General features: G+C 53.9%; 1 protein-coding gene across 2 annotated transcripts in view; it reads left to right on the top strand.

Annotated features, from left to right (window-relative positions):
- Window positions 1–22376: 22376 nt before the first annotated feature.
- CUEDC1 (CUE domain containing 1) overlaps window positions 22377–23686 on the top strand; it is a 30155-nt gene continuing 28845 nt past the window's right edge. Inside the window, exon 1 of one of the 2 annotated variants that reach the window (XM_032428689.1) lies at window positions 22377–22483. The gene's annotated coding sequence lies outside the window, so the exon portion shown is untranslated. The remainder of the gene's footprint in view (window positions 22484–23686) is intronic. The other variant, XM_032428690.1, reaches the window with a different exon arrangement.

Below are 23686 nucleotides of genomic sequence, written 5' to 3'. Positions count from 1 at the left end.
GGTGATTTCGAGCCGTGATTCTCTGACTTGGATGTGGGTATGAACTGCCCATAGATTTTTCTAAGATGCAGATTCTGATTCAGTAGGTTTGGGGGAGGTCCTAGGATTCTGCATTTCTAATAAGGTCCCAGTGGGCACAGATTCTGCCAGCTATAGGCCACACTTTGAGTAGGGAGGGTTTAGAGCACCATCTCTGGACTCAAACACACCTGCTGGGCCTTTAATTGCCAGCTGACTGAGCTGGGCAAGTGTGTAAGCTTTCTGTGCTTGTAAATCGGCAATAAGAAGGACACCTTATCCATAGGATTGTTGTGAAAACAAAATGATCTGGGGCCCGTGGAGCCCGGCACATAGTGAGTGCTCAATAAATATAAGTCGTTAGTACGATCTAGAGACGAATACCATAAAGTTGTCCAAGCCGAACAGGAAACGCTGACTGCTTGGCTACTGTTTGGAGCTGCATAGGCTGATGTACTTCTCCATTATCCGTTTGGTGCCATCGTCATCAGGGTATTTAATATGCTTTATATGCTTTATTTCCTTTCACTTATGAGGAAACAGGCTCAGGGTGTTGGGTGACTTAACCAGATCCGTGCAGCTGAGAAGTAGCAGAAACAAACTTAGACCCGGGTGCTAGGTCCAGGGCTTGCTGTATACACCGCGGCTGACTTCGCTGGTTGGTGGCTTGGAAGTTAGAGCCCCTGAGCGCGGTTCCAGGGAAGTAAAGCGACAGCCTTCAGACTTGTTTTGCTCTCACACCTGTCAAAAGATTTCTTGAAAAACTGTATCCTCTTACACATTTTAAAATTCACATATACAAACTCTTATCAGAACTTTGGGGTGTCTGGGTGGCACAGTCAGTTGAGTGTCCACCTCTTGGTTTCTGCTCCGGTGGTGATCTCGGGGTCGTGGGATCGAGGCCCGCGTCGGGCTCTGTGCTCAACCGGGAGTCTGCTGGAGATTCTCCCTCGGCCCCTCCCCCTGCTTGTGTTCACTCTCTCCTCTCTCTGTAGGATAAATAAATAAATCTTTAAAAAGAAAAAAAAAAAACCTGTTATCATAACTTTAAGTAGAATGTATTTCCACGCTGATTGTATGTCATATACTCACTTCAAATATATTTTTGTCAAAGCCTTAAACCAGCAAACTCGGCCCATGCAGTTACGGAAAATGTCTGTCATAATTCTTAATTGGCAAAGCTGGACCTCGTCGTTCGAGCCATCAGCCAAATCATACTGTGTGTCAGAAAAAGTCAGATTCCATTTTGCGATTTGAATAAATGTGTTAAACAGGTGTCCCTGTGTCAGCTTCCTTGCTCCCTGATTGTAACCCAAAAACCAACAGGCGACGGGTAGGTAAGATAGATAAGGCCTTGGTAAAATAAGGCCAGCCCCCTTCTCTCTCTCTCTCTTTTTAAAAGATTTTATTTGGGGCGACTGGGTGGCTCAGTCGTTAAGCGTCTGCCTTCTGCTCAGGTCATGATCCCAGCGTTCCTGCTCTGCGGGAGGCCTGCTTCTCCCTCTCCCACTCCCCCTGCTTGTGTTCCCTCTCTCGCTGTGTCTCTCTCTGTCAAATAAATAAATTAAAAAATCTTAAAAAAATAAAAATAAAAGATTTTATTTATTTATTAGAGAGAGAGAGAGCACGAGAGCGCACAAGCAGGGGGAGCAGCAGGCAGAGGGAGAGGGAGAAGCGGACTCCCAGCTGAGCAGGGAGCCCGATGCGGGGCTCGATCCCAGGACTCTGGGATCATGACATGAACGGAAGGCAGACGTTTAACGACTGAGCCACCCAGGCGCCCCGAGGCCAGCCCCCTTCTCCATGCCCATCCTCCGGGGCCTTCCCCAGGAATGCTGCATTCTCCAGTTGTCCCTTTGTCTGGTGGCGTTCACACCCCAGGGGAGAGCACCAGGGTACAGTTAGGATGGCTGGAGGTGGGCCTTTCTTTGGGGAAATGGTGAGGAGGGGCCATTATGTAAAGAGAGCTGTAGAGCCAGGCGGCTGCCAGTCCGGCAGTTTAGGAAAGGACTCCCCGTGGAAGTGGAGGTTTGGGAAATTGAGTCCCTGAAAGCCAGCTGGGTCCCAGCAGCCCCTGGAAGTGCCCGCATCTCGCACACGTGTGCTGGCGGGAAGAACACTGAACCACACGCCCACGGGCTATGCCGCCCGGGTTGTGCTCTGTGGACATTACAGCGCTCACTCCAGAGCTTGTGGGCCTTCGGGGATCTTTTGCTGGAGCTGGGACTGGGTCTTCCTCCCGTGGGCTGCCCGGCGACACATTGGACGCACGTCCCATGTGTCTTCCCAGCTCTCCTTTCGCGGTGAGGTGACAGGAGCTCACACGGTCCCATGCCTCCTTGTACCAGGTAAACGGAGGCCCAGAACAGGAGGCCACAGGTCGGTCCACGTGCCCCACCAAGAAAGCCCCTGGCCTTCCCAGGGGAGGCATCACAGGGCAAAAAAGCCTTGAGGGAGTCAGAAGAGCTGGTCTTCAGAGTCCATCACCTGCCTCAGTGCAAGTCGCTTGGACTCTCTCGTGCTCAGCTTGTCTGTTAAATGGGCTGATGTGGCAAGCGCTTAGCCTGTGGTGTTCCCAGGCTTTGAAGTTGGGCAGACCTGGCTTTGCCGTTTACTAGTTGTGTGACCTTGGGCCAGTTACTTGCCTCCCTGCGCCTGTCTCCCAATCAGTAAGCGGGGATGAGGAGAGGGTCTGCCTCTCGGGCGGGTTGAGAGGGTCAACGGAACAATGACGGTACGATGTCCGGCCCACACAGCACGCTCAGTAAATATTGTCATTGTTGTTATGCTTGCTTTTTGTTCTCGGTAGGAATTAGAGTCCGGGAAAAGCCGAGTGGAGTGAAGTCCTGGTGGAGACTCTCCAAGGGCAGGGCCGGGCTGGTGTGTGGCATTGTCTCCTTCCCAGGATGGCGATGTGTTGGGAGGGGCGCTTAATACATGTCACCTGATGAGTGACGAGAGCAAGCGCCGAGGCTCTTGTTACTGCCCTAAGCCCCGGCCATCTGCCGAGGCTACTGCTGGCATCTTCCCCCGGCCTCCACCCGGGAGCCAGAAGGCTCTGGCCTTCTTGTTGTCCTGGGGGAATGAGGACTGACCGCTTATGCTCCCCGCGTCTCCCCTCAGCTAAGAGCTTCGAGAGTGCCCTGCTTTTGGGGTCCACCCTGCCGGGCCCCGTCAGAGACCTGTTGTTGCCCAGCCTCTCCCACTGTGGGCTCCTGTGCTCTTCCATGGTGGACAGGCCACGGATGTCCAGCTAACTCACCTTTCTGTCTTAAAGCTGCCCTGTCTCAATTTCCTGTGGGCCTCTCCCAGCAGATATTTTATTTTTTTGAAGATTTTATTTATTTATTTGAGAGAGAGAGAGCACAAGCAGGGGGAGGGGCAGAAAGAGGGAGAAGAGGCTCCCCGCTGAGCAGGGAGCCCGACGTGGGGCTTGCCGGGCTCGATCCCAGGACCCTGGGATTATGACCTGAGCCAAAGGCAGATGCTTTACAGACTGAGCCACCCAGGTGCGCCCCCGCCCCAGCAGATACTTTATGAAGAGTCTTGTCCTCACCCCTCCATCCCTTCCCCTTGGGAATTTTGTCACCTTTTCTTACAAACTTTCAACTGGAAGCTACTCGCTTGTCCTTGTCCTCAGCCTCAGAGAAGTAAACAATAAAACAGACGCTCCAATCCACCATGGGATTTTGCTGTTTCAAGGAATTCCTTTGTCAAGCAGGGAATCCTTTTGTAAAGTGAATAATTGCTCACTTTGGATTTCTGTCCAGGATTTTTTTTTGTTGTTGTTCAGGAGCTTTCTCAGGAGTGGGGCCAGGCTAGTCTGTAGGCCCGGGGGATAGGGAGGCTCCTCGCCTCCCGCTCTACCAACTGCAAGGGCTCGGACTCTGGCTTCTAGATCCTCTGATTACCTTTAATCCTTCCGCCGTCTTCCTGTCAGGGCTCTGGCCCGCCAACATCGATCACGCCGGCCCCGGAAGGTGCTGACGGGTTTGTGTTTCTCGCTCTGTTTCGTTCCTTCGCTTCGCCAGTCGTGTCTCCATGGAAACAGGCGCAGCCTTTGTGTTGCCTTTGCTTTGGGCAAATCGATGCCTAGTGGGGGATTTTTCTTTGCTGTCTACTCCCCCCTCCCCAATTTGGCATCAAAGAGAGAGGTGGGGGCAGCGCAGGAATCGACAGGAGGCCTTTGGTGGCCTGGGGCGCCCGGGGTGGGGGAGCCAACTGTGAGTCATCCAGCCCGGGACCCCGAGGCATGGTGCCTGGCTTGGCCTCCCCTTCGGGGTTGCGCCGCGTGCATCGCGAGGCCATCAGATGGAGGGGAGCGCGCAGCGGGTTGTAGACACTCAGCCCTCCTGGGCCCCCTGCATTCTCGCAGACAGCTGCTGGCCCCCGGGGGCGGGGGCTGGGTTGGAAAAGCTGGCATCCGCCCTCATCCTTTGGCAGGACCTTGAGGGGGAGGATTCTGACTTTTCTGGGCCCTGGTTTCTCCCGAGGGCCTGAGAGGTTTTAAACCTCTTTGGTAATGTGACTCCTTTGACCTTCAGGAAACCCCACATTTGGGTAAACTCTGCTAAGTTATTGTCACAAACTTGTTCAATGGTGACTAGTACACCCTGCGTTTGATTCCAACCAGTGGGTTACCTGGTTTGAGAAGAATCTTCAGATTCAGGAACCTGTCTTGAGACTGAGCATCTTGCTCCTGTTCCAGGCGCCCCCTCCTCTGGCCCAGGCTATCCTGCGTCCCTGGCCGATCACGGTCTGCTCGGGGAGCCTTCTGTTCCAGGCCAGAGCACAAGTGTTGGGCTGAGCAGCCTGGGGCAACAGCAGATCTGCTCTGTGGCCTGTGGTGCTCCCACAAAGAAGTTCATTGGTGAGTGGGCCAGGGCAGCCCCCGAGGGACAGGGCTTCTGGGGGCGAAGCAGCCGTGTTTGGAAAATATAGTCACCTCGGCCACCGCAGCTTTGATGAACTCCGTTATCCGACCGGCGACCCAGTAGGTTTCTAGCAATACTGCACTCGTGCTAACTTTAATGCAGTCTCTTTAACCTCATTGATTAAATCAGCAGACTCTAAACTTCATTTTAATATCTGAACTCTCTCCCCATCTGCCTGTTAAGTGCAGCAAAGGATGTATTTAACCTCAGATTTGCATTGTCCGAGAGCCTCCCTCAAGACTGGACCTGGAGCGAAATTGCCCGAGGAGCCTGCTGAGTGTGTTAGGTGATACACTCGTGGTGATAAAGGTCAAGTTGTCCAGTCTCCTGCCTGCAGAATGGGTACATGATGGAGCTGCAACTTCTGGGTTTCTATCCTGGGAAGTGAACTCTCTCACGCCTCTTTATAGTCCACGAGTTTCTTCTGGAATCTAACTTAAGTCCCATTTCATTTTGTCCTGACTTAAGAAAGAGAGAAAACAGAGAGCAAGTATCTTTAATGCTTTACTCAAAGACCCTTCAATCTCTGCTCGGCCTTGGCCAAACACACCCCATTTCTGAGGTTGTGTTCTCGCTCCCTCTCCTTCCAGCAGAACACTGCCCGAGTTTTCTGTTGGTAAGACAAGGGGGATGGTAGCCGTCTCACTGGGTTGGTGTGAAAGTCAAATGAAGGCTCTGGGGATACACCTCACCACGTACCTGTCATATGGCTCATTTTTAGTCACCCCAGTTGACCCTGAATACATTTTATTCCCCGCCTCCCGTGACACCTCTCAGTTCCTGAGTGGTGACGCTTTCTTTGCAGCGTCTCTCAGAGTAAAGCCCCCGGGGCTCGTAGAACATCCTCCCCATTATTCCCAGGCCCAGACAGGCCAGGTGGGGCAGGTGCAGGCCACCCCTCTGCTGTTCCGAGCCAGTGGGCCAGGAGACGTGGGCGTGGGGGAGAAAAGCCTTTCCACGCCAAGGCCCTGAGTGGCACTGTCCCTGTCACTGTCTCTCAACGGAGCCCTGCCCCCAGTGGGGACCGCTGACTCCTGGGCTCTCCCCGATGGTTTGCAGCAGTGTCCCTGGTACCTGACTGCAAGGGGCTACCAGCAGGGACAAATGGCTCCTGTGGACAGCAACCTGGATTCGGGCTTTGTCCAAAAGCACGTGATGCTTGGAGCCGCTGGGACCCCTAAACCACAGGGAGCAAGGGCTTCAGAGGGAGCTAGTTTTTTTCTAGGTGTTCATCTTTCTTCCTTTGCATGGACTACATCAACCGTAGCCGACTAGTGGAGAACAAGGACCCTGGAGCCATTCTGCCTGGGTGCTTGTCCATCTCTGCCTCCCTGGGTCTCGGGCTTCTCCGTGTCACAAACGAAGTGCCAAAAAAAAAAAAAAATTTGCTGTAATTTCTCTAGAGTTTTGAAAAATTTGCCTAGTGCAACTGTTTGATGTAAAATTTCCTTCCCTCCCTTTCTCCTGGTCAGCATAAATATCTGTATTGCTCGCCTGCTTTATGCTGGGCACTGACCTGGGTGTTGGGGTTGAAGAACTGAACGAGACCAAAACAATCCACTGTCTGCCGGGGCCACCAGCCGCACACCGGTCATTGTGATAGGTGATCAGTGCTGCCACGTTGATGGTACGGCAAGAATCTAACAGGCCAAGGCTGTGTGGGGGTGTGCCAAAAAGTGCCTCTGGGAAGGCTTCTTGGAGGAGGAGGACCACGATCTGAATCCTGAAATAAAGAGTCGCAGCTGGTCAGCATGAGGCTGTTGGGGCCAAGGCGTGGAGAGCACAGGGAAATGTGCCAGGTTCGGTGGTGGTCAGAGGAAAGCCCAGCCCAGGACTCAGACGTGCATTGGCTAAAGCAGCAGGTCCCTGGAGGACTGGCTGGCCTGAACTGGGAGGGTGGTATCCCTTCTCCAGAATCAGATCTGGGTGGGGGGTGGACAAAGGGCACCTCAATGTTGACATTCTTTCTCCTCTCCAGCTGGTCTCTAGGTTCCCTTGGTGTTTTCCCTGCGGCCACTGTCCTTCCCTCCTCCCCTCTTAGATAATGATTTGCTTCTCACCTCTGAGGTGGTATCTCAAGTCTGGAAGCCCCCGGAATACCCTGAGCCTCTCGACTTGCTGTGGGGGGCAGGGAATGGAAATGGCATGTTCCTGGGTGGGGGGACTCTGATTCAGTAGGGGGCCCTAGACCTTTGTCTTTCAGAAGCTCCCCAGAGACCCTGCTGCACCCCTCCAGCCCAGAATCCCTGCTCCAGGGGGCCCGAACGCATGCAGCCTCTCCCCACTGAGGCACTGAAGGATGTTCCCTGCCTGGTCTCCTTGCCGTTTCTTTCTTTTACTTTTACAGATGGCATTATTGTTGCTTGTTTGTTTGTTTGTTTTGTTTTTAAGTAGGTTCCATGCTGGGCATGGAGCCTAATGCAGGGTCTGAACTCACAACCCTGAGATCAAGACCTGAGTCTTGATCAAGAGTCGGACGCTTGGGGCGCCTGGGTGCCTCAGTCATTTAAGGGTCTGCCTTCGGCTCAGGTCATGATCCTGGGGTTCTGGGGTCATAGGGCTCCCTGCTCAGCGGGGAGCCTGTTTCTCCCTCTCCCCCCTGCCTGCCGCTCGCCCTGCTTGTGCTCTCTCTCTGTCAAATAAATACATAAAAGCTTTTTAAAAAGTCAGACGCTTAACCGACTGGGCCACCCAGCACCCCTGTTGCTTGTTTTTAAATCTCTGCTTTTATTCTTCCAATGGGGACCTCTATCATCTTGTTTTGGGCTTTACTACCTTTTTAAAAGATAATGTTAGATAGTGAAATGGGGGCACGAAGAATTAAAAGTTGCCCAAGGTCACAGAGAAGCCAACACCCCCAGTGGAGAATCTGGTGTCTTCAGCCTGCCCAGAATGTCTTGCTGGGGCAGAAGACCCAAGTGTCCAGAGCCCCAGATGTTTGCAGAAATGGGACAAGGGTCTGCTCTTTAGACATCTGTTGCCTTTTTATTAGGAGGTGGTATCTTCTTGCCTCCCTCCAGTAGGTTCCAGGCCTGCACCATCACAACTGACATAGGCAGGCAGGTCCAAGGACACAGAGGGGGCCCCACAGGCCCAGCCAAGAGGGTCCTTGGCTTTGTGCAGAATAGAAATCAAATGTAAGCCAGGAGGAAATGAAAGGAGAGCTTACTGAATAGCATAAGTGATAGAGTATAGCAAACGGAGTGGCTCAGAAAGGAGAGGAGACTTTGTCTGAAAGACTCAGAAAGGAGAGGAGACTTTGTCTCATTGTTGCTGGAGTTAGGGGTTTATACAGGAAAAGGGTCCGGGGTGTTCCTCCAGGAATCCAGGGTAGGGATCAATCACAGGGAGTGTCAGCTGAACAACAGGTGTTCTTCCATAAATCACCGAAGGTAGGGGTGTCCATGCCAGTGTGGGCCGAGGTTTGTTCGAAGCTAATGTCCTGGAACATGGTTGGGATCCCGTTCTTCTTAGATGTTCTCAGGTGTTCTGGGGCCAGGACGAGACTCAGAGAACAATTCACTTCCTTGGAGTGGGAAAGGAGCTTCTTTGGGTTTACCTAGATGCAAGGTGAACTATAGAGCACGAGGGCACCTGGGTGGCTCAGTCAGCTAAGCGTCTGACTCTTGATTTCAGCTCAGGTCATGATCTCAGGGTCCTGGGATCGAGCCCCACATTGGCTGTGAGCTCAGCTGGGAGTCTGCTTCTCTCTCCCTCTCTCTCTCTGCCCCTCCCCCAGCTGGTGCTCTCTCTCTCTCTCTCTCTCTCTCTCAAATAAATAATTGAAATCTTAAAAAAAAGGGCGCCTGGGTGGCTCAGTCGTTAAGCGTCTGCCTTCGGCTCAGGTCATGATCCCAGGGTCCTGGGATCGAGCCCCGCATCGGGCTCCCTGTTCGGCGGGAGGCCTGCTTCTCCCTCTCCCACTCCCCCTGCTTGTGTTCCTGCTCTCGCTGTCTCTCTCTCTGTCAAATAAATAAATAAAATCTTTAAAAAAAAAAGAAAAGAAATCTTAAAAAAAAAAAAAAAAGAAATTTAGAGCGTGAGTAAATGGGGCCTTTCTAAAATGGAGTCCCTTCAGCTTCCCTGTCTCACAACCATTGTTCCCATTTGCCCTGCCTGCTTACTTGGACATCTGTTCTCCTAACAATATCTGCCCATAAATCTTGTCTCCGAGTCCTGGGTGGCTTAGCTGAGGACAAATGAAGCCTGCAACTGGCGACCAGACCTTCACCATGGCTACACGTGGATGTGACCACAACCGTGCGTGCTCGCCGGCAGCACCTGCCTCTCAGGCCATGGCTGTGTGTGGGTAGCCGTCCCCGGGGCTGCAGGGGTGGGCTCCTTGGCTGCCTTTGGAAGGAGCCCTTTCTGCAGGCTTCTCTGGTAACTTTTTTTTTTTTTAAAGATTTTATTTATTTATTTGACAGAGAGAGAGTTAGCGAGAGCAGGAACACAAGCAGGGGGAGTGGGAGAGGGAGAAGCAGGCTTCCCGAGGAGCAGGGAGCCCGATGTGGGGCTCGATCCCAGGACCCTGGGATCATGACCTGAGCCGAAGGCAGATGCTTAACGACTGAACCACCCAGGCGCCCCTTCTCTGGTAACTTAATGCTATTGTAATTCTTGGTTTCCGTAGAGAAAAGAGATTTTCATTTTGTGCACCCGGACATATAGTAGGTGCTCACTGTTTTTTTTTTGACTGACAGTGAATGCGTGAGTGAATAATTAGAAGTCTGTGTGTGAAGGAAAAGGTTCCGTTTACCTGGGACATTCAGGAGACCTCCTGCGTAAGTAGGGCTGCCGAAGAAGTGCTCCTCCCCGGCTCTGCCCGTGAGAGCCGCTAGGAAGGCAGAGAGTGGTACAGTGCCACATTGCCCAGCCCACGGTCCCTGAGGGCTCTCTCCCCTTTTCCAGACCACCAGCACATGGTCAGTGCTAGGGGTGGTCTGGAAGAACAGAGGGAGATCAATATTGGCCATTGGAAGAGACTGCCACATGGACGGGGGAACTTGAACTAGCTCTTGAAAGCTGGACAGGGCTTGTTGAGGAGGACCGAGGAGAGGGTTCTAGAGCATGCTCTCTGAACCAGCATCACCTGAGCACTCGTTAGACACACAGATTCTTGGCCCTCTCCCCCACCCCCAGACCTAGGGGACAGAGGCTTTGGGGCTGGAGCCCAGCAATGCGTGTTCAGCCAGCATTGCGGGTGATCCTGATGCCCACTGAATGTGGTGAGCACCAATGCAGGCAAAGGAAGGGGTCTGAGCCTCACATGAGCGGCGGGCAAGCCAGGAAGCGACCTGGCATATTTTATTTTATTATTATTTTTAATTTTATTTACTCATTTGAGAGAGAGAGAGAGCACAAGCAGGGGAAGTGGCAGAGGGAGAAGCAGACTCCCCACTGAGCCGGGAGCCCGACCTGGGGCTCGATCCCAGGACCTGGGATCATGAACTGAGCCAAAGGCAGCCGCTTAACCATCTGAGCCCCCCAGGTGGCCCCGACCCAGCATGTTTTACACGAGTTCTTCTGTTGGTGGCACCAGAGAGAAGACAGGACAGGGACAGGAAGGGCAGCTAGGAGGCATCAGAGAAGCAGGCATGGGATGAGCTTGAGGTTTGCGGATCTCAGCCGGATTGGTGGTGGCCTTAGGAACAGAGAGCAAAGCCAAGTGGTCCTGTGACGGGAGAGTGGATAGGCCTGGTGGCACATTTGGTCTCGTGCACCCTTTTCTTTAAAATGTTTAAAAATGACTTGTGCCCTATCACATTGTTATATGCTGATCATGGGAAAAGGTAAGACAGAAGCAAAGAGAGGGAGGCAGAATTCTACCATCCAAGACGACCACTGGTAGGCCGAGCGTTTCCTGCCGGCCCTTTTTCCTATGCACGTTCTCTTGGTGGGGCTGAAAGCAGAGCATTCTGTATCCGTTTGCGTCCTGCATTCTTTGCTTGACAAAATATCATAAGCATTTCCTGATGTGCTTTCAGGCTGTCTCTTCTTCTTGTCACAGGAGCTCTTATAAGTTGGCCAGGGCGGTGCTGGTAAGGAAGGAGTAAGTGAGGCCCTGAGAGAAAAGGGAATTTGGTCCATGACCTTCAGACAGTAGAGAAGGCAAGAGTCACATGGCTGGGTGCGTCAACTCACAAATTATAAGGAAAAAAAGAAGATGATGGGGGAAGCCATAGATTAAGATAAACTTAAAGGACAAACGACATGCACGACTAAAGTCCAGTGTCCAGGGATGTCCATCTGGACAGTAAAGGAATGCAAGGAAGCAATTACGACAGAAATCAGCGTGTGGCACGGGGAGGGGTTGTGGAGTGGCCAGCAACGTCTCCTTTCTTGACATGGATGCTTATGGGGTGTGGCCTTATGATAATTCATTAAGCTTACATTTGCTTAGAGCAGTTTTCTTTTTATTTTTTTTTAAGATTTACTTATTTATTTGAGAAAGAGAGAGAGACAGAGAGAGAGAGAGCACAAGTCGGGGCAGAGGGAGATGGAGAAGCAGACTCTCTGCTGAGCAGGGAGCCCGATGCGGGGCTCCAGGAGTGGGTCTCTGAGAAGGCAGACTGAGCCACCCAGGCGCCCCTATCAGTTTTATTTATTTATTTATTTATTTTAAAGATTTATTTATTTATTTATTTGACAGAGAGAGACACAGCGAGAGAAGGAACACAAGCAGGGGGAGTGGGAGAGGGAGAAGCAGGCTTCCCGCTGAGCAGGGAGCCCGATGCGGGGCTCGATCCCAGGACCCTGGGACCATGACCTGAGCCGAAGGCAGATGCTTAACGACTGAGCCACCCAGGCGCCCCTCAGTTTTATTTTTTTAAAAACAGGTTCAAGAGAAAGAAGATCTTGCTCAAGGATCCATGTGGCAGAGCCAGGGGCTGAACCCAGGCTCAGAGGTTCCCCTTGGGTCTCTGACCCCCATTGCTCCCGCACTCTGTGCGTTGTTTGCTCGCCCACCTCCCGGTCCCCAGCCCCTAATCTGCCACTTGCTGCAACAACTGCAGATTTTTTTTTAAAGATTTTATTTATTTATTTGAGAGAGAGAGAGAGCACAAGCAGGGGCAGGGGCAGAGGGAGAGGGAGAAGCAGGCTCCCTGCCGAGCAGGGACCCCGACACGGGGCTCCATCCTAGGACCCCAGGATCATGACCTGAGCTGAAGGCAGGCACCCAACCAACTGAGCCACCCAGGTGCCCCAACAACTGCAGATTTATGGGTTCCGTTTTAGTTGACTTTGAGGGCCAGGCTGAGATGCGCTGTGGGGAGAATGGTGATGGATGGCCCTTGCCTGAAATGGGGAAGCTCTGAAGGAGATCGGTCAGGGTAGGAGTGCAAGTGTGTCAGCCATTTCACGTGTGCGGCGTGTGCAGGGCTGGGGGCTGCCTTGACCAGTCTTGCTCTCTCTGGTTGGTTCAAAGATCCAGACCCAAATACCCAACATCGCTCACCTCTCAGAATCTCCTTCTTTAGCCTGGTCCATCCGTTTCCGTGAAATACTGTTTTTTTTCTTTATAAGCCCTTACCCTCCCCACCCACTCCCACGATAGGGCCCCTCTTTCCTCTGACTCCTTCCCATTGCTCTGGACAGGCCCAAGGAAGCGGTGCCAGGGCCACCACGGGGCATACCCAGAAAAGGGGACTGTGGAGGAGCCCTGTGACCTCAGCACACAGTTTCTCCAGGCAAACAAATGGGAGGGCTTTTTCTGAACCTGGTCTTCCGCGGCCCGGGCTGTGAGGTTCGGAACTGGGACTTGGGTTTCTAGCTGGACTTCTGCTTCTCTCTGCCTTGACTGGCAGGTTTCATAGAACCGGGCCAAGGCTCTGGTCTTGGCAGAGGCAGAGAACCCCAGTGAGGAGAGGTACTAGTGCTCACTCCTGCTCAGGAGAAAAGGGTCTTTGCCCTTACCCACTTTTCCCAGAAGGATGTGGAGGGGCTCCTCTTTTGGGGATCAGTGGCCCGCAGTCCTTGGTTTCCCCCGGACAGTTGTCATAAAGCACTCCAGGGCTTCATACTGCCAAGGAGGAGGGCTCCCCTTTAGGTTCTAGAATAGCACTGTCTGATAGAACTTCCGGCTATGTTGGACACGTTCCAAAATATGTCCTGTCCAGTGTGATGACCATTAGCCTAAGTGGCTAGTGAACACTTGAAATGTGGTAGTATGACCGAGGAACTGAATTTCCAATTCCATTTCATTTCGATCAATTACAGTTGAAATTTAGATTGGCACATGTGACGAGTGGCTACCTTATTGGATAGCACAGTTCTAGAAGGAGTGGGTCTCTGAGAAGGGCACAGCGGCCAAGTCGAGATGTTTCAGAACTGCTTGCCACCCTCCTTCCTCCGCGTCCACATACCCACATTACACATTTCAGGAAGGCCCTAGATACAATGCCCTTTTCTAACCAAGTCCACTGTTTGAATATTCTTATCTCGAGGGAGGCAGAGCTGCCGCTGACCTCAAATGCACCCCCATGCACGGCTTCTCCTTGTCCTTGCGCCATCAGAGCTAAGCGGGGTAAGACGTCCGGAAACCCTGCGCCTGAGCAGTCTGAGTCCAGCCATCACAGGCCTCAAAGCCCAGGGTCCCGCCCTGGCATGCCCATGCTGCTCCCTGCTTCTCCCCTCGAGGCGGAAAGAGTCCGGTCCCAGTCGACACCTGGTAGCTCGCCGACGGGCACACTGGTGTGAATGAGGCCCGGGCACCGGGGTGGTCGGCCCACACTGGCAGTTTTGATCTTACTTCCTAGTTGAACAGCTTGGCCTCAAGTAAGAAGCATTTTTACTTTCTGGAAGAAGATGGAGGCTGGGGGTAGTTTTGGGTTTCTTGGCTTTATATAGGTATATATTTTTGAGCAAGATGGGCGGTGGCGCTGAAGGGGCACTAGGTATTCATCAGATGAGATGGTTCTCTTACCCCCTTACCCCCGGCCTCCGTTGTCCCAGCGTCTAGCGCCTGGGAGAGCCCTGTAATGTTTGCTGGATGAATGAATGAGTCATTTCTTCCTTCCTTCCTTCCTTCCTTCCTTCCTTCCTTCCTTCCTTCCTTTCTTTCTTTTTCTTTCTCTCTTTGTTTTTCAAGATTTTATTTATTTATTGGTGTGAGAGAGAGAGCACAAGCAGGGGGAACGGCAGGCAGAGGGAGAGGGAGAAGCAGGCTCCTTGCAGAGCCAGAAGCCCGATGCGAGACTCGGTCCCAGGACTCCGGGATCATGACCAGAGCCGAAGGCAGACGTTTAACTGACTGAGCCACCCAGGCACCCCTGAATGAGTCATTTCTGCCTGCCAGAGCACCCTGCAGGACAGGCCTCTCCTTATTCTCTGTGTCTAGTTTCCTTCTGTCCTCTCCTCCTCTCTCCCTGCAGTCCCGGCAAGCCATCTCTCCTCCCCGTTCCCTTTCTAGACCAGGCTCTCAGATGCGTGCTTCATTTTTCAGCACACTAACCGTTTCCTAGTGTGCCATAACCCACCTCTTCCGAACATTCCAGAAAGTACCCCTGCACTGCCATCTCCCCACAGCCCCATGGCCTGTGGGACTCTGCAGGCCACATGTCCTCATCAACAGGGGTGTCACTGTCCCCTGGCCGCTCCGTGCCAATGGGGACAGAGCCCCCCTGTGCAGGCAGGATTTCCTGTGTGCTCCTTGCCCTCTGTCCGGAGAGCCCAAGTAGCGCCCCCTTCTGTCTGGTGATTCTGGTGATTCTACCCCTCAGTGCCTCCTCCTGCCTGATTTAAGTCTTTCAGTTCTTTTTCTTTCTTTTTTAGAGATGGAGCTGGGGGGGGGAGCAGGGACAGAGGCAGAGAGAGAATCCCTTGCAGGCTGCATGCCCAGTGTGGAGCCCGATGCAGGCTACAGGGCTTGATCTCCAGACCCTGAGATCACGACCTGAGCCGAAATCAAGAGTCGGACGCTGAACTGACTGAGCCACCCAGGCGCCCCTTTAGTTCTTTTTCTTGTGGTAAAAAATATATATAACACAAAACTTACCATTTTAACCATTTTTAGGGGGCAATTCGGTGGCAGTAAGTCTGTTCACAGCGTCGTATGATCATCAGTCACCACCATCCATTTCCAGAACTTCTTCATCATCCCAAACAGAAACTGTGTTCATCAAACAAAGACTTCCTGCCCCCATTCCCTCAGCCTCTGGTAACCTCTATTCTAGCTTCTGTCTCTAGGAATTTGTCGGTTCTAGGGAACTCAGAGAAGTGGAATCATACAGCCTTTGTCCTCTTGTGTCTGGCTTTTCAGCGTGTTTTCGAGGCTCATCCATGGTGTGGCATCTGTGAGAATTTCATTCCCTTTTATGGCTGAAGAATACTCCCCTTTTCCCTTATGTGTACGCCACATTTTGTTTATCCACTTATCTGTTGATGGACACTTGGGTGGTTTCTGCCTTTGGGATATTGTGAATAATACTCTTATGAACATGGGTGTGTACACGTATCTGTCCGAATCGCTGCTTTCAGTTCTTCGGGGTATACGCCTTAGGAGTGGAATTGCTAGATCACAGGGTAATTTTGCGTTTCAGTTTGTAAGGAGCTACCAAACTGTTTTCCCCCACGCGCGCACCTTCCCACCGGCAGTGCACCTTTTTTTTTTTTTAATTCTTAATTTTAAACTACAGAGATAATGCCTGCTTGTGGAAAAACTTCAAAGGATGCAGAGCAGCAGGCAGTGAAGAGAAGCAGAACCCCTCCCGCAGCCCCACCTCTAAGATAACGGCTACTTAGGATTCGGCGTGTGCGTGTGTCCAGATACGCGAGTACGCACTCAGACGCCTCAGCGAAACTAGCGCCGCGCCGGCTCATTTGGCTTTTTCATGTCATTCCGTGTTGGCCCCTGAAGGTCTCGGCTGCGTGCTTTTCCATTCTGGGGGTGTCTCTTGTGTTATTTATTGGTTAGTGGGTACTGAGAGACGAGTGGGGGCGCTCCCCCTTGTCGCTCTTGCGAACCACCCCGCACTTACTGCCTTCACACGTGGGCTACCATCTCACCAGATCGCAGCCTGTTTGGGGGAAAATGTGAGCTGAGCTTGGTACTGGGGAGGCCCGCAGCCCAGAACCCCTTCCCCACGAGGCTCAGCTTTTCCCAACTTGCTCTCCACGCCCAGGGCAGCCAAGCCAAGCTAAGCTGAGCTGTGAGCGGCTTTGTCAAGGAGGGCCACCCACCTTCCGGCAGAGGCAGCCTTGGTCAGGCACGCCCTCTCCTCTGGGAATTCCTGGGAGTCGAGTAACTTAGAGCGGGATGGAGAGGTGAGCCGTGAGCTGGAGAGAGAGAGGGTCTGGGCTCTGGTGGTGTGCGGCACCGAGAAGGTGCTTGTGGGGCCGGCAAGGCATGCGTGCCCCCGCCACACTAGGAAAGACCCAGTTTAGGCCTGGCAGAGGTCCACCTTTCAAGCCAAGGACCAACCCGTCTTTTGCCAGCACCTTTTTCTGCAGAGCCCCAGGCAGCTGGTGGGAGAGTACAAAGCGGCCTGGAAAATCCATAAACTGCATAATCAGCCCCTGCATCTTGGCCGCTTGACTCTGTTTATTGCTTCCTGTCCCCGAAAGCCCTTTACAAACAGAGCGGGTTTGAGGGGGGTGAGCTGGACCTGGTGGGTGGCCTGCCCCTGCCAGCCGGCCCCAAACCAGCCCATTCTCTCGTACTCCTTGCTGCCGCCCCCAGAGGAGCTCAGGGAGGGTGGGAGCTCCAGGTTGCCTGAGAGTGAGAGGACCCCTCCCCGCCAAGGAGGGCGCACCCCCAGAGAGCTGTTTACTTCGTAATTGACAAAGGACGAGGATCCCATTTCTACCAGTTTCCTTGGGGACCTGGAGGTGAAGCCCTGAGGAGGTGCGGGAGGGGAGCAGGTGAAAGGCTTAGCCTCTGATTGACCCCTGCAAGGTGGGGAGGGGAGCAGGGGCCCATTCCCGGGGATCTAGGGACAGCCCTGGTTCCAAGGGCTATGGGACTTGCTCAAAACCTGCTTTATTCTTGTATTACTTTTTTAAAAAACAAGTTTTTCCCTGTTGACTGACTTTTCTCCCTTCTCTCCCACCACCACCCCGGGGAAGGGGGGGCAAGAGGTGACTCAGGAAAAGCTGCCACCTGACAAAGTTGCTTTAGACACTGCTGGGGTGCCTGTGAGGGCTGTTTGCTGTCCTTCCCTTGCGTCTGGGGGACGGCAGGGGCCACGGGGCACCTGCGTGGTTGGAGGAGGGATGCTGTGCCCCGGAAGGGGAGGAGGCGCGGGTAGGCAGGCTTCCCAGCGCTGGGGCTGTCCTTCCCAGCCAGATGTGGCCCCGTGGTCCCTCTCTCGGGCCTGAGGCTCCCCCCTCCGCCCCCCAGGGCGGTTGGAGGCCTGAGTTCCCATCCTGCCTCTGCCGCCTTGCTATTCCTTCCTTTACTTGGCTTGCCGAGATGACTGACCACAAAGCCCTGATTTAAAAAGCAGGGGGAGGGCTCGGCCTGTGTCCGGCCTCTGTGCGGACCCGCCGTGGCTGAGAGGCCTTTTCCGCAAGTCCGCAGGGGGCTTGTCTAAGCAGACTTCCACGTGGGCCCCGTGTGTGTCTGAGCCTGTGTTTTCGGTTGTGCAACTCTGAGGCGGCCCCACCCTCCCAGCTCCTTCCTGAAAGTGAAATGTTACCGTCCTTGCTCAAGAACAAAAGCCCCAAGTTCGGCCCTGCATGGCAATGATTTTCAAGTGTGGCCGCTTCCTCCTGTGGGGCCCACAGCTGAGTGTTGAGGACAGCCCAGGCCCCGACAGGGAGGTCCTGCTGGGGCTGGGAGAGGGAGCCTGGCGCTGGCCCCTCCGGCCCTGGGGCTGCTGTGGCGGCGGAGGCCCGTGGCGGGACTGGCTCAGCTCCGAGCTGGGGTGTGCCCACTTCTGTTCTACTCCCCTGCTCCAGGGGACCTGGATGGGCCGGGGGGGTGGGGGGGACCATTGCCAGGCTGACTCCAGGGCCCAGCTCTTCTGGAGCCTCAGTTTCTCCCTTTGCCCATGCAGAGATCAGAGGCCCACCAATGTAAGTGCAGGCACAGTGCGGTAAGAGGTTGGGAGTGTGGGCTTTGGGGAAGAATCCCGACTCGCCACTTCCTGGCTGTGAGACCGCAGAGAAGTTAATTCCTCTCTGCCTGCCTCAGTCTCTTCATCTACCAAATAATCTGCTTCCTAGCCTGTGGGATTGTTTCGAGGATTCCGTGTAGGGGGAGTGCCCTCACACAGTGCCAGAGTGGGTCCCTGCCGGAGGGGACGTGCCTGGCCTGGAGCCTGGCTGAATGGAAAGGGCTGGTGGACTCCACCCCCGCCCCCCTCCCTCGGCATTGTAAACCGTCAAGTGCGGTGCACACGTAAAGCATCATCCTTCGGGCCAGTCGGCGGGCTCAGAGTGAGGAAATGATCGATTTCAGTATCCTTTAATGAGTAGGATCAGCAGACCATGGCTGGAACTCCCGGCTGTGTCCCACCGTAGAAGTTGGGTTTCCGTTCTTGCCTTTCCTGCTCGTCCTTCCCCCTTGGTTAATTTGGCAGGAGCACACATAGCTTCACCATCCGCAAAGGTAACAGGAATCTGAAGTCACCCTGTGTCTGTGGGCCTGAGAATCCCCACAGTTCCACTGTTAAGTATACATAGACCTTGAAGGACGAATCAAGCAAATGTTTACCGCTAGCAAGCAATGCTTGAGCACTTGCTAGGTACATTGTGTGTTAAGGGGTGATCATCAAGGAACCCAGGGACTAAGGAATGTCTAGCTGCTTTTCGAACGTCCCAGCGATTGCTGGGGGCTTCCCGTGCCTCACAGCCCTTAAGTCTGGATAAACCTTGCAACCCACTTGTAGGCTGGGGCCGTTCTATCCATACCTTCTGTCCGACCCAGCCCCTCATGCCCATTCTGTGATGGGAGGAAGGGCATGCAGGGTCCACACATCCTAGGCTGGGTGCTTCCCCTTGAGAGACAGAGCGGGTGCGGGTTTGGGCTTGTGGGGTGGTTTGGCAGAGGCTTTGTTTGCTGCCTGTTGACTAAGCCCAGGTGTGCAGACCCAGTGTTTATAGATCCTGGTCGGCTTGGGCTGGAATGAAGCAAGTAGATGCTCGGGGGAGGGGGAAGTGTTGTGGATAATCCAAAAGTCATTTGTTTAGGGCCTGGAGCCAGAGAGAAGGTATTTGTGCAGCTCTCCCTAAATCAGTCTGATGTGCACTCTCTTTAATGTGTGTCTACGGTGTGCAGGCCATGAAATTCAGTTATACTCCTGGGAACCATCTGAGGACTAAGGGCAGACACAGAGGCTGTCACTGGGGAGAGGGGTCTGGAGATCATTTTAGTCCTCCTTGCCCAGTTTTCAGATGGGAAGCTGGAGGCCTGGGAGGTAAAATGACCTGCCTAAGGTCACCCGGCTGGTTCGTGATGGAGCTAAAACTAGAATTGCATCACCCTGTGAGGTAGGAGTCCTCACGCTTTACTGGGCATCAGAATGACCCGGAGAGCTTGTTAAAAAGCAGATTCCCAGCCCCCCCCCCCAGATTCTGATTTAATAGTGGGGTGGAGAATATGTGTTTTTAGCAACACCTCGGGGGAGTCTGATGAAGTCTCACCACCCTCTGAGATACACGGCTTTAATGCAAAGAATGTTTGCTTCTGAGACTGATAGAAAAGCACATTAACATTTCCCAAGAGCAGGCTGGTAGCAGGAGGGGGAACAGGCAGAGACACAAACAGCTCAGGAGACAAGAGCATGGAGGTTGAACCCAGGCTTTAAAACCCTTGCGAGGAACCAGTGTGTCGGGAGATTTGACGGGTGCACTGGTCTCTGCCGTGTAAGGCCATGGCGGTTGGGTGCGGCCCAGCCCTGGACAACCTCTAGGTCACACATGACTCAGTAAAATGGCTCTGATACTGGTAGAAGGCAGTGATGGACAGTGCTAGAAGCTCGTGAGGATTAACCAACACCATGCCCGGGCAGCATGGCCCAGCACTCGGTAAATGGCAGGTTCTCTGATTATGTGTAACTTCTGGGGGAGGGGAGGGCTGAGGGACTTCTGCCGAGGGTCTCATATGAGGAAAGGGGTGGAAAGGGTTCTGGTTCTGTAGCTAAGAAAGGGTACAAGCCCTTCCAGCCCTGGGGGACTGGGATACGGCCACCTCCTTCTGCAGATGTCGTGGGTTTGTACCTCGTACAGTGGTGCCTTTCTCTGGCCCTTATCCACCCCCCACCCCACCATGTCCTTGCATCCCTGGGGGGTTTCAGTGATGGGAAGGGTGAGACTCATTAGGGGCTGTTTCTATTTACTAGAGGCGGAGACTGAGACTCCTGGAGGCAAAGAAGGCTGGTTATGGGACCCCCAAGAGTTCCCGCCCCCTTCTGCTGACTGTCAGATTTGAGGGCCAGGGCTGGCAGCCCCGCAGGCCCGAGGCCCTTCCCTGTGCTCCAGTCCAAGCGCTGATCCTGCGAGCAACTGGGAGGGCGGTGCCTCTGGTTCTGGCCAGCATTGCTGCGGGTCAGGTCAACCTGAACTCACCTTTGCTGCCCCAGACACTGTAAAAGCCATTCTGGGCACGGATGGGGAAGAGAGAGAGGGCTGCGGGCCTCCCGTGGCCCTGCCGTCAGCCCAGTGCAGGGCGTGGCTCGCACGGTGGGCTCACACTTAGGGCAGTCAGTGTGTGGAGGAGAGCGTGGCTGTAATTTTAAAAACGCAGCTTGGGAGTTAGGTGGAGAGAGGAATGGACTGAGGACCTGGGGTGGAGGGGAGTGTTCAGGAAAAACCTAATGAAGGTTGGTTGTGTCCTGTGGCCTTGCGAGTGAACGGGTCTGAGTGAGCTGGTGCGTGTTGCACACACAGACGCACGAGCTGTTTTGGAGTTGCTAGTGTGTGCACCGCACGGAGAGGGAGCACTGGCCCCGGAGTCTGGGTTCAAATCCCAGCTGGGATCAAATCGCAGGCCAGGGAGCTCTGTGACCTTTGGCAATAGGCACCATCTGGAAGTGAGAACATTTCTTCCTGCCGTCCTAACCTAGCCTCTCCAGAGGGCACGGGTGGGCACGAGGCTGTGTGGAAGTGCGGCGGTGTGGCCAGGGGAGGGCCTCAGGCCGGGAGGGGGTGCCTGGCGGCTGGCTTCGGGGCGCCCCCGGCTGTGGAGGGGGGGCTCTGCTGCCGTACAGACTGAGAAGGGGCCGGGGCGAGGAGGGGGTAGCAGCCTGCAGTTGGGGAAAGGAGCTGGCCTGGTAAGTGGCTCTAAACAATCCCATCTGCTGTCTGGGCTGGCCCTTCTTGCTGGGGTGGAATTTCTGATGGGGTCTTGGCTGCCAGACGGGGAGGGCCGAGGCTCTCCCAGCCACAGCTGCTGCCTGTTCTTTCGAAGCTCAGGGCCAACCACCCCCTCCCCAAGGCCCTGCTCCCCAGCCCTGGGCCTGCATTCCTCAGCTGCCAGAGGCTGGCACTTCTGAGAAGGCCACTTGGCTTGTGTGCTTGTGCTCCTTCACCCCTGGGGATGGCGGGGAGTCCCTCCCCAAGAGGGCAGGCCCCCAGGAGGAGTGGGAGGCCTGGGCGACCCAGGCCCCAGTATATTCCAGTCCCTTCTCTGCTAGGATGCATAGTAGAATATGGGCAGGAATGGGGCTGTCGGCCCAGCTCCCTGCTCCACTCAGGGGCCCCAGAACCCCCCAGCCTGAGGTCCTGGAGGCCCCTGATGGGAGGCCTTTGTGCTGCACATTGTCCCCCTTCAGGGCTGGATTCAAGATCGTAACCCCAGGCCTGACTCCTGGGCCAGGCTCTAGACTCAGCCGCGGAGAAGTGTGGGGCCCTAGGGCCTTACTAACAGCTGCCCCAGGCTGAGGGCATCTGTGTGGAGCCTGTGTGTGCCCAGCTCATGAATCCCCCTGGAGGGGAACCCGTCCTCAGAGGAACAGGTATCCCATTCTACAGATGAGGAAACTCACTCAGAGAAGCTCCACTCACCCAAGCAGTGGTGATCAGAATGTAAGCTGAGGTTGGCCCAGAGCTAAAGCTCCACTTGGAACCTCTGTGCGGAGGCTGCCCAGACTCCGCACCATTCACAACCAACGTGTGGTATCCCCTCCGCAAGGAGCTGCCTGGCCAGACCCAGCCCTGCCCTGCCCCGGAGGACCCCACACGCTGCGGTCTGACCTCTGGAACAGATGTGGCATCGGCCACCACCTTCCCCACGGCCCTTCATTCTCCCCTGTGAGGCCACCAGGAGGTGGGCAGGCCCCTGAGCAGGAGCGAGCACTGGGAGAGGAGTGGGGCCTGGCTCCCACTGAGGCAGGACTGGCAAAGGCCTGTTGGACTAGTAGAGGCAGGAAGGATGGATTTGGGACTCTGAGGATTACAAAAGTTCTAAAGTCCTAGAGGCTCTGTAGTTTGCTTTTTGCTTAAGACTTTTTTTTGTCATCATTCAGTTTTTGTTTTGTTTTGTTTTAATTAGAGAGACAGTATAAGGAGGAGGTTAAGAAGAGCATGGACTCTGGGGCCAGACCGTTTGGATTCACATTTTGGCTCCATCACTGACTGTGTGACCCCACGTAAGTTATTTAAACTCTCTGGGCCTTAGTTTCCTTATCTGTAAAATGGGTATTATAATTGCTTTACTTTGAGGCTTGGATGAGATAATGCATGCCAAGTGCTTAGAAAGTACATGGCACATGGTTAGCGCTCATAGACATTTGCTATAATGATTATTCAAAAGTGATTCATGTCTGTTGTAGATAATATACACATGCAAAAAGATTTAAAAAATCACTGGCATTGCTCTCATTTTGCTATTCTTTATAGGCTATCTGCTTATTTTACTTTTAAATTGATAATGAACATGAATCAAAATTTAAAAGATATACAAAGATTTACAGAGAAAGGTTTCCCTGATCTGTCTCTTATGACCTAATTCCTTCCAGCAGAAACCTATAGGATCAGTTTCTTATGAATGTCCTCTCCATACATACTGACACACACATACTATAACGTACTATAGTACAGTACTGCCTTGCATTGCTCCCCTTGGCCATAGGTCTTGGGCAGAGAGACATATAGAGAGGCCTCATTTTTGTTCTCTGTTGTATAGTCTTCCATGATACATATTATATGAATTCCATAGAAGTGGGATTCATGGATCAGTCGGTGGGTGCACAGTGCGTGTTAGTGTGAGGGGAAGGGGGCAGGAGTCGGACTTCTGTTCCCAGGACCCCCCCCGCTCACCCTGAGCACCCCTCCCTAATCTTGGTTCCTTGGCCTGGATTCTCTGGGCATGCTCAGATACTAAAGTGTGTGGCATCCTTGACTGAGCACCTGTCCCAGGGGCCCAGAGACATCTGGGACTGTCCAGACTTGAGAGCTCAGCCCCAGACCATGCAGGCCCTGCCTCTGGAGGGACCTGCAGCCCAACTGCCTGAAGGAGAGGCCCAGGGAGGGGCCGCTGGCCCCCCTTTCCCAAGGAGCTGGCCCCGGGCCAGCATGAGCTCACACCTGGAGCCAGCCCAGTTTTACTGGCCTGCACCTGAGCTGCCAGGGACTCCCTTCCCTGAGTCTGGGCCCCTGACTTGCTCCCAGGTAGACATATATTGCTGCCAGCCCAGAGGGGCTCCTCAGGGCTACGGCCCCTGGGTTAGGGCAGTGGGGAGCAGCACCCCTTCTGTCCACTGACGTTTGATCTCCTCGCAGGCTCCTGGGTTGAGCGTTTTGGCTAAGCTGATAGAATGTGTTGATGGAGAGAGGGATTGTTGTGGAAATAG

The sequence above is a fragment of the Phoca vitulina genome, unplaced genomic scaffold (assembly GCF_004348235.1).
Source record: "Phoca vitulina isolate PV1807 unplaced genomic scaffold, GSC_HSeal_1.0 scaffold40, whole genome shotgun sequence".
NCBI lineage: Eukaryota > Metazoa > Chordata > Mammalia > Carnivora > Phocidae > Phoca > Phoca vitulina.
Note: the sequence above shows the minus strand (reverse complement) of the source record. Positions and strands in the feature narration are given on the sequence as shown.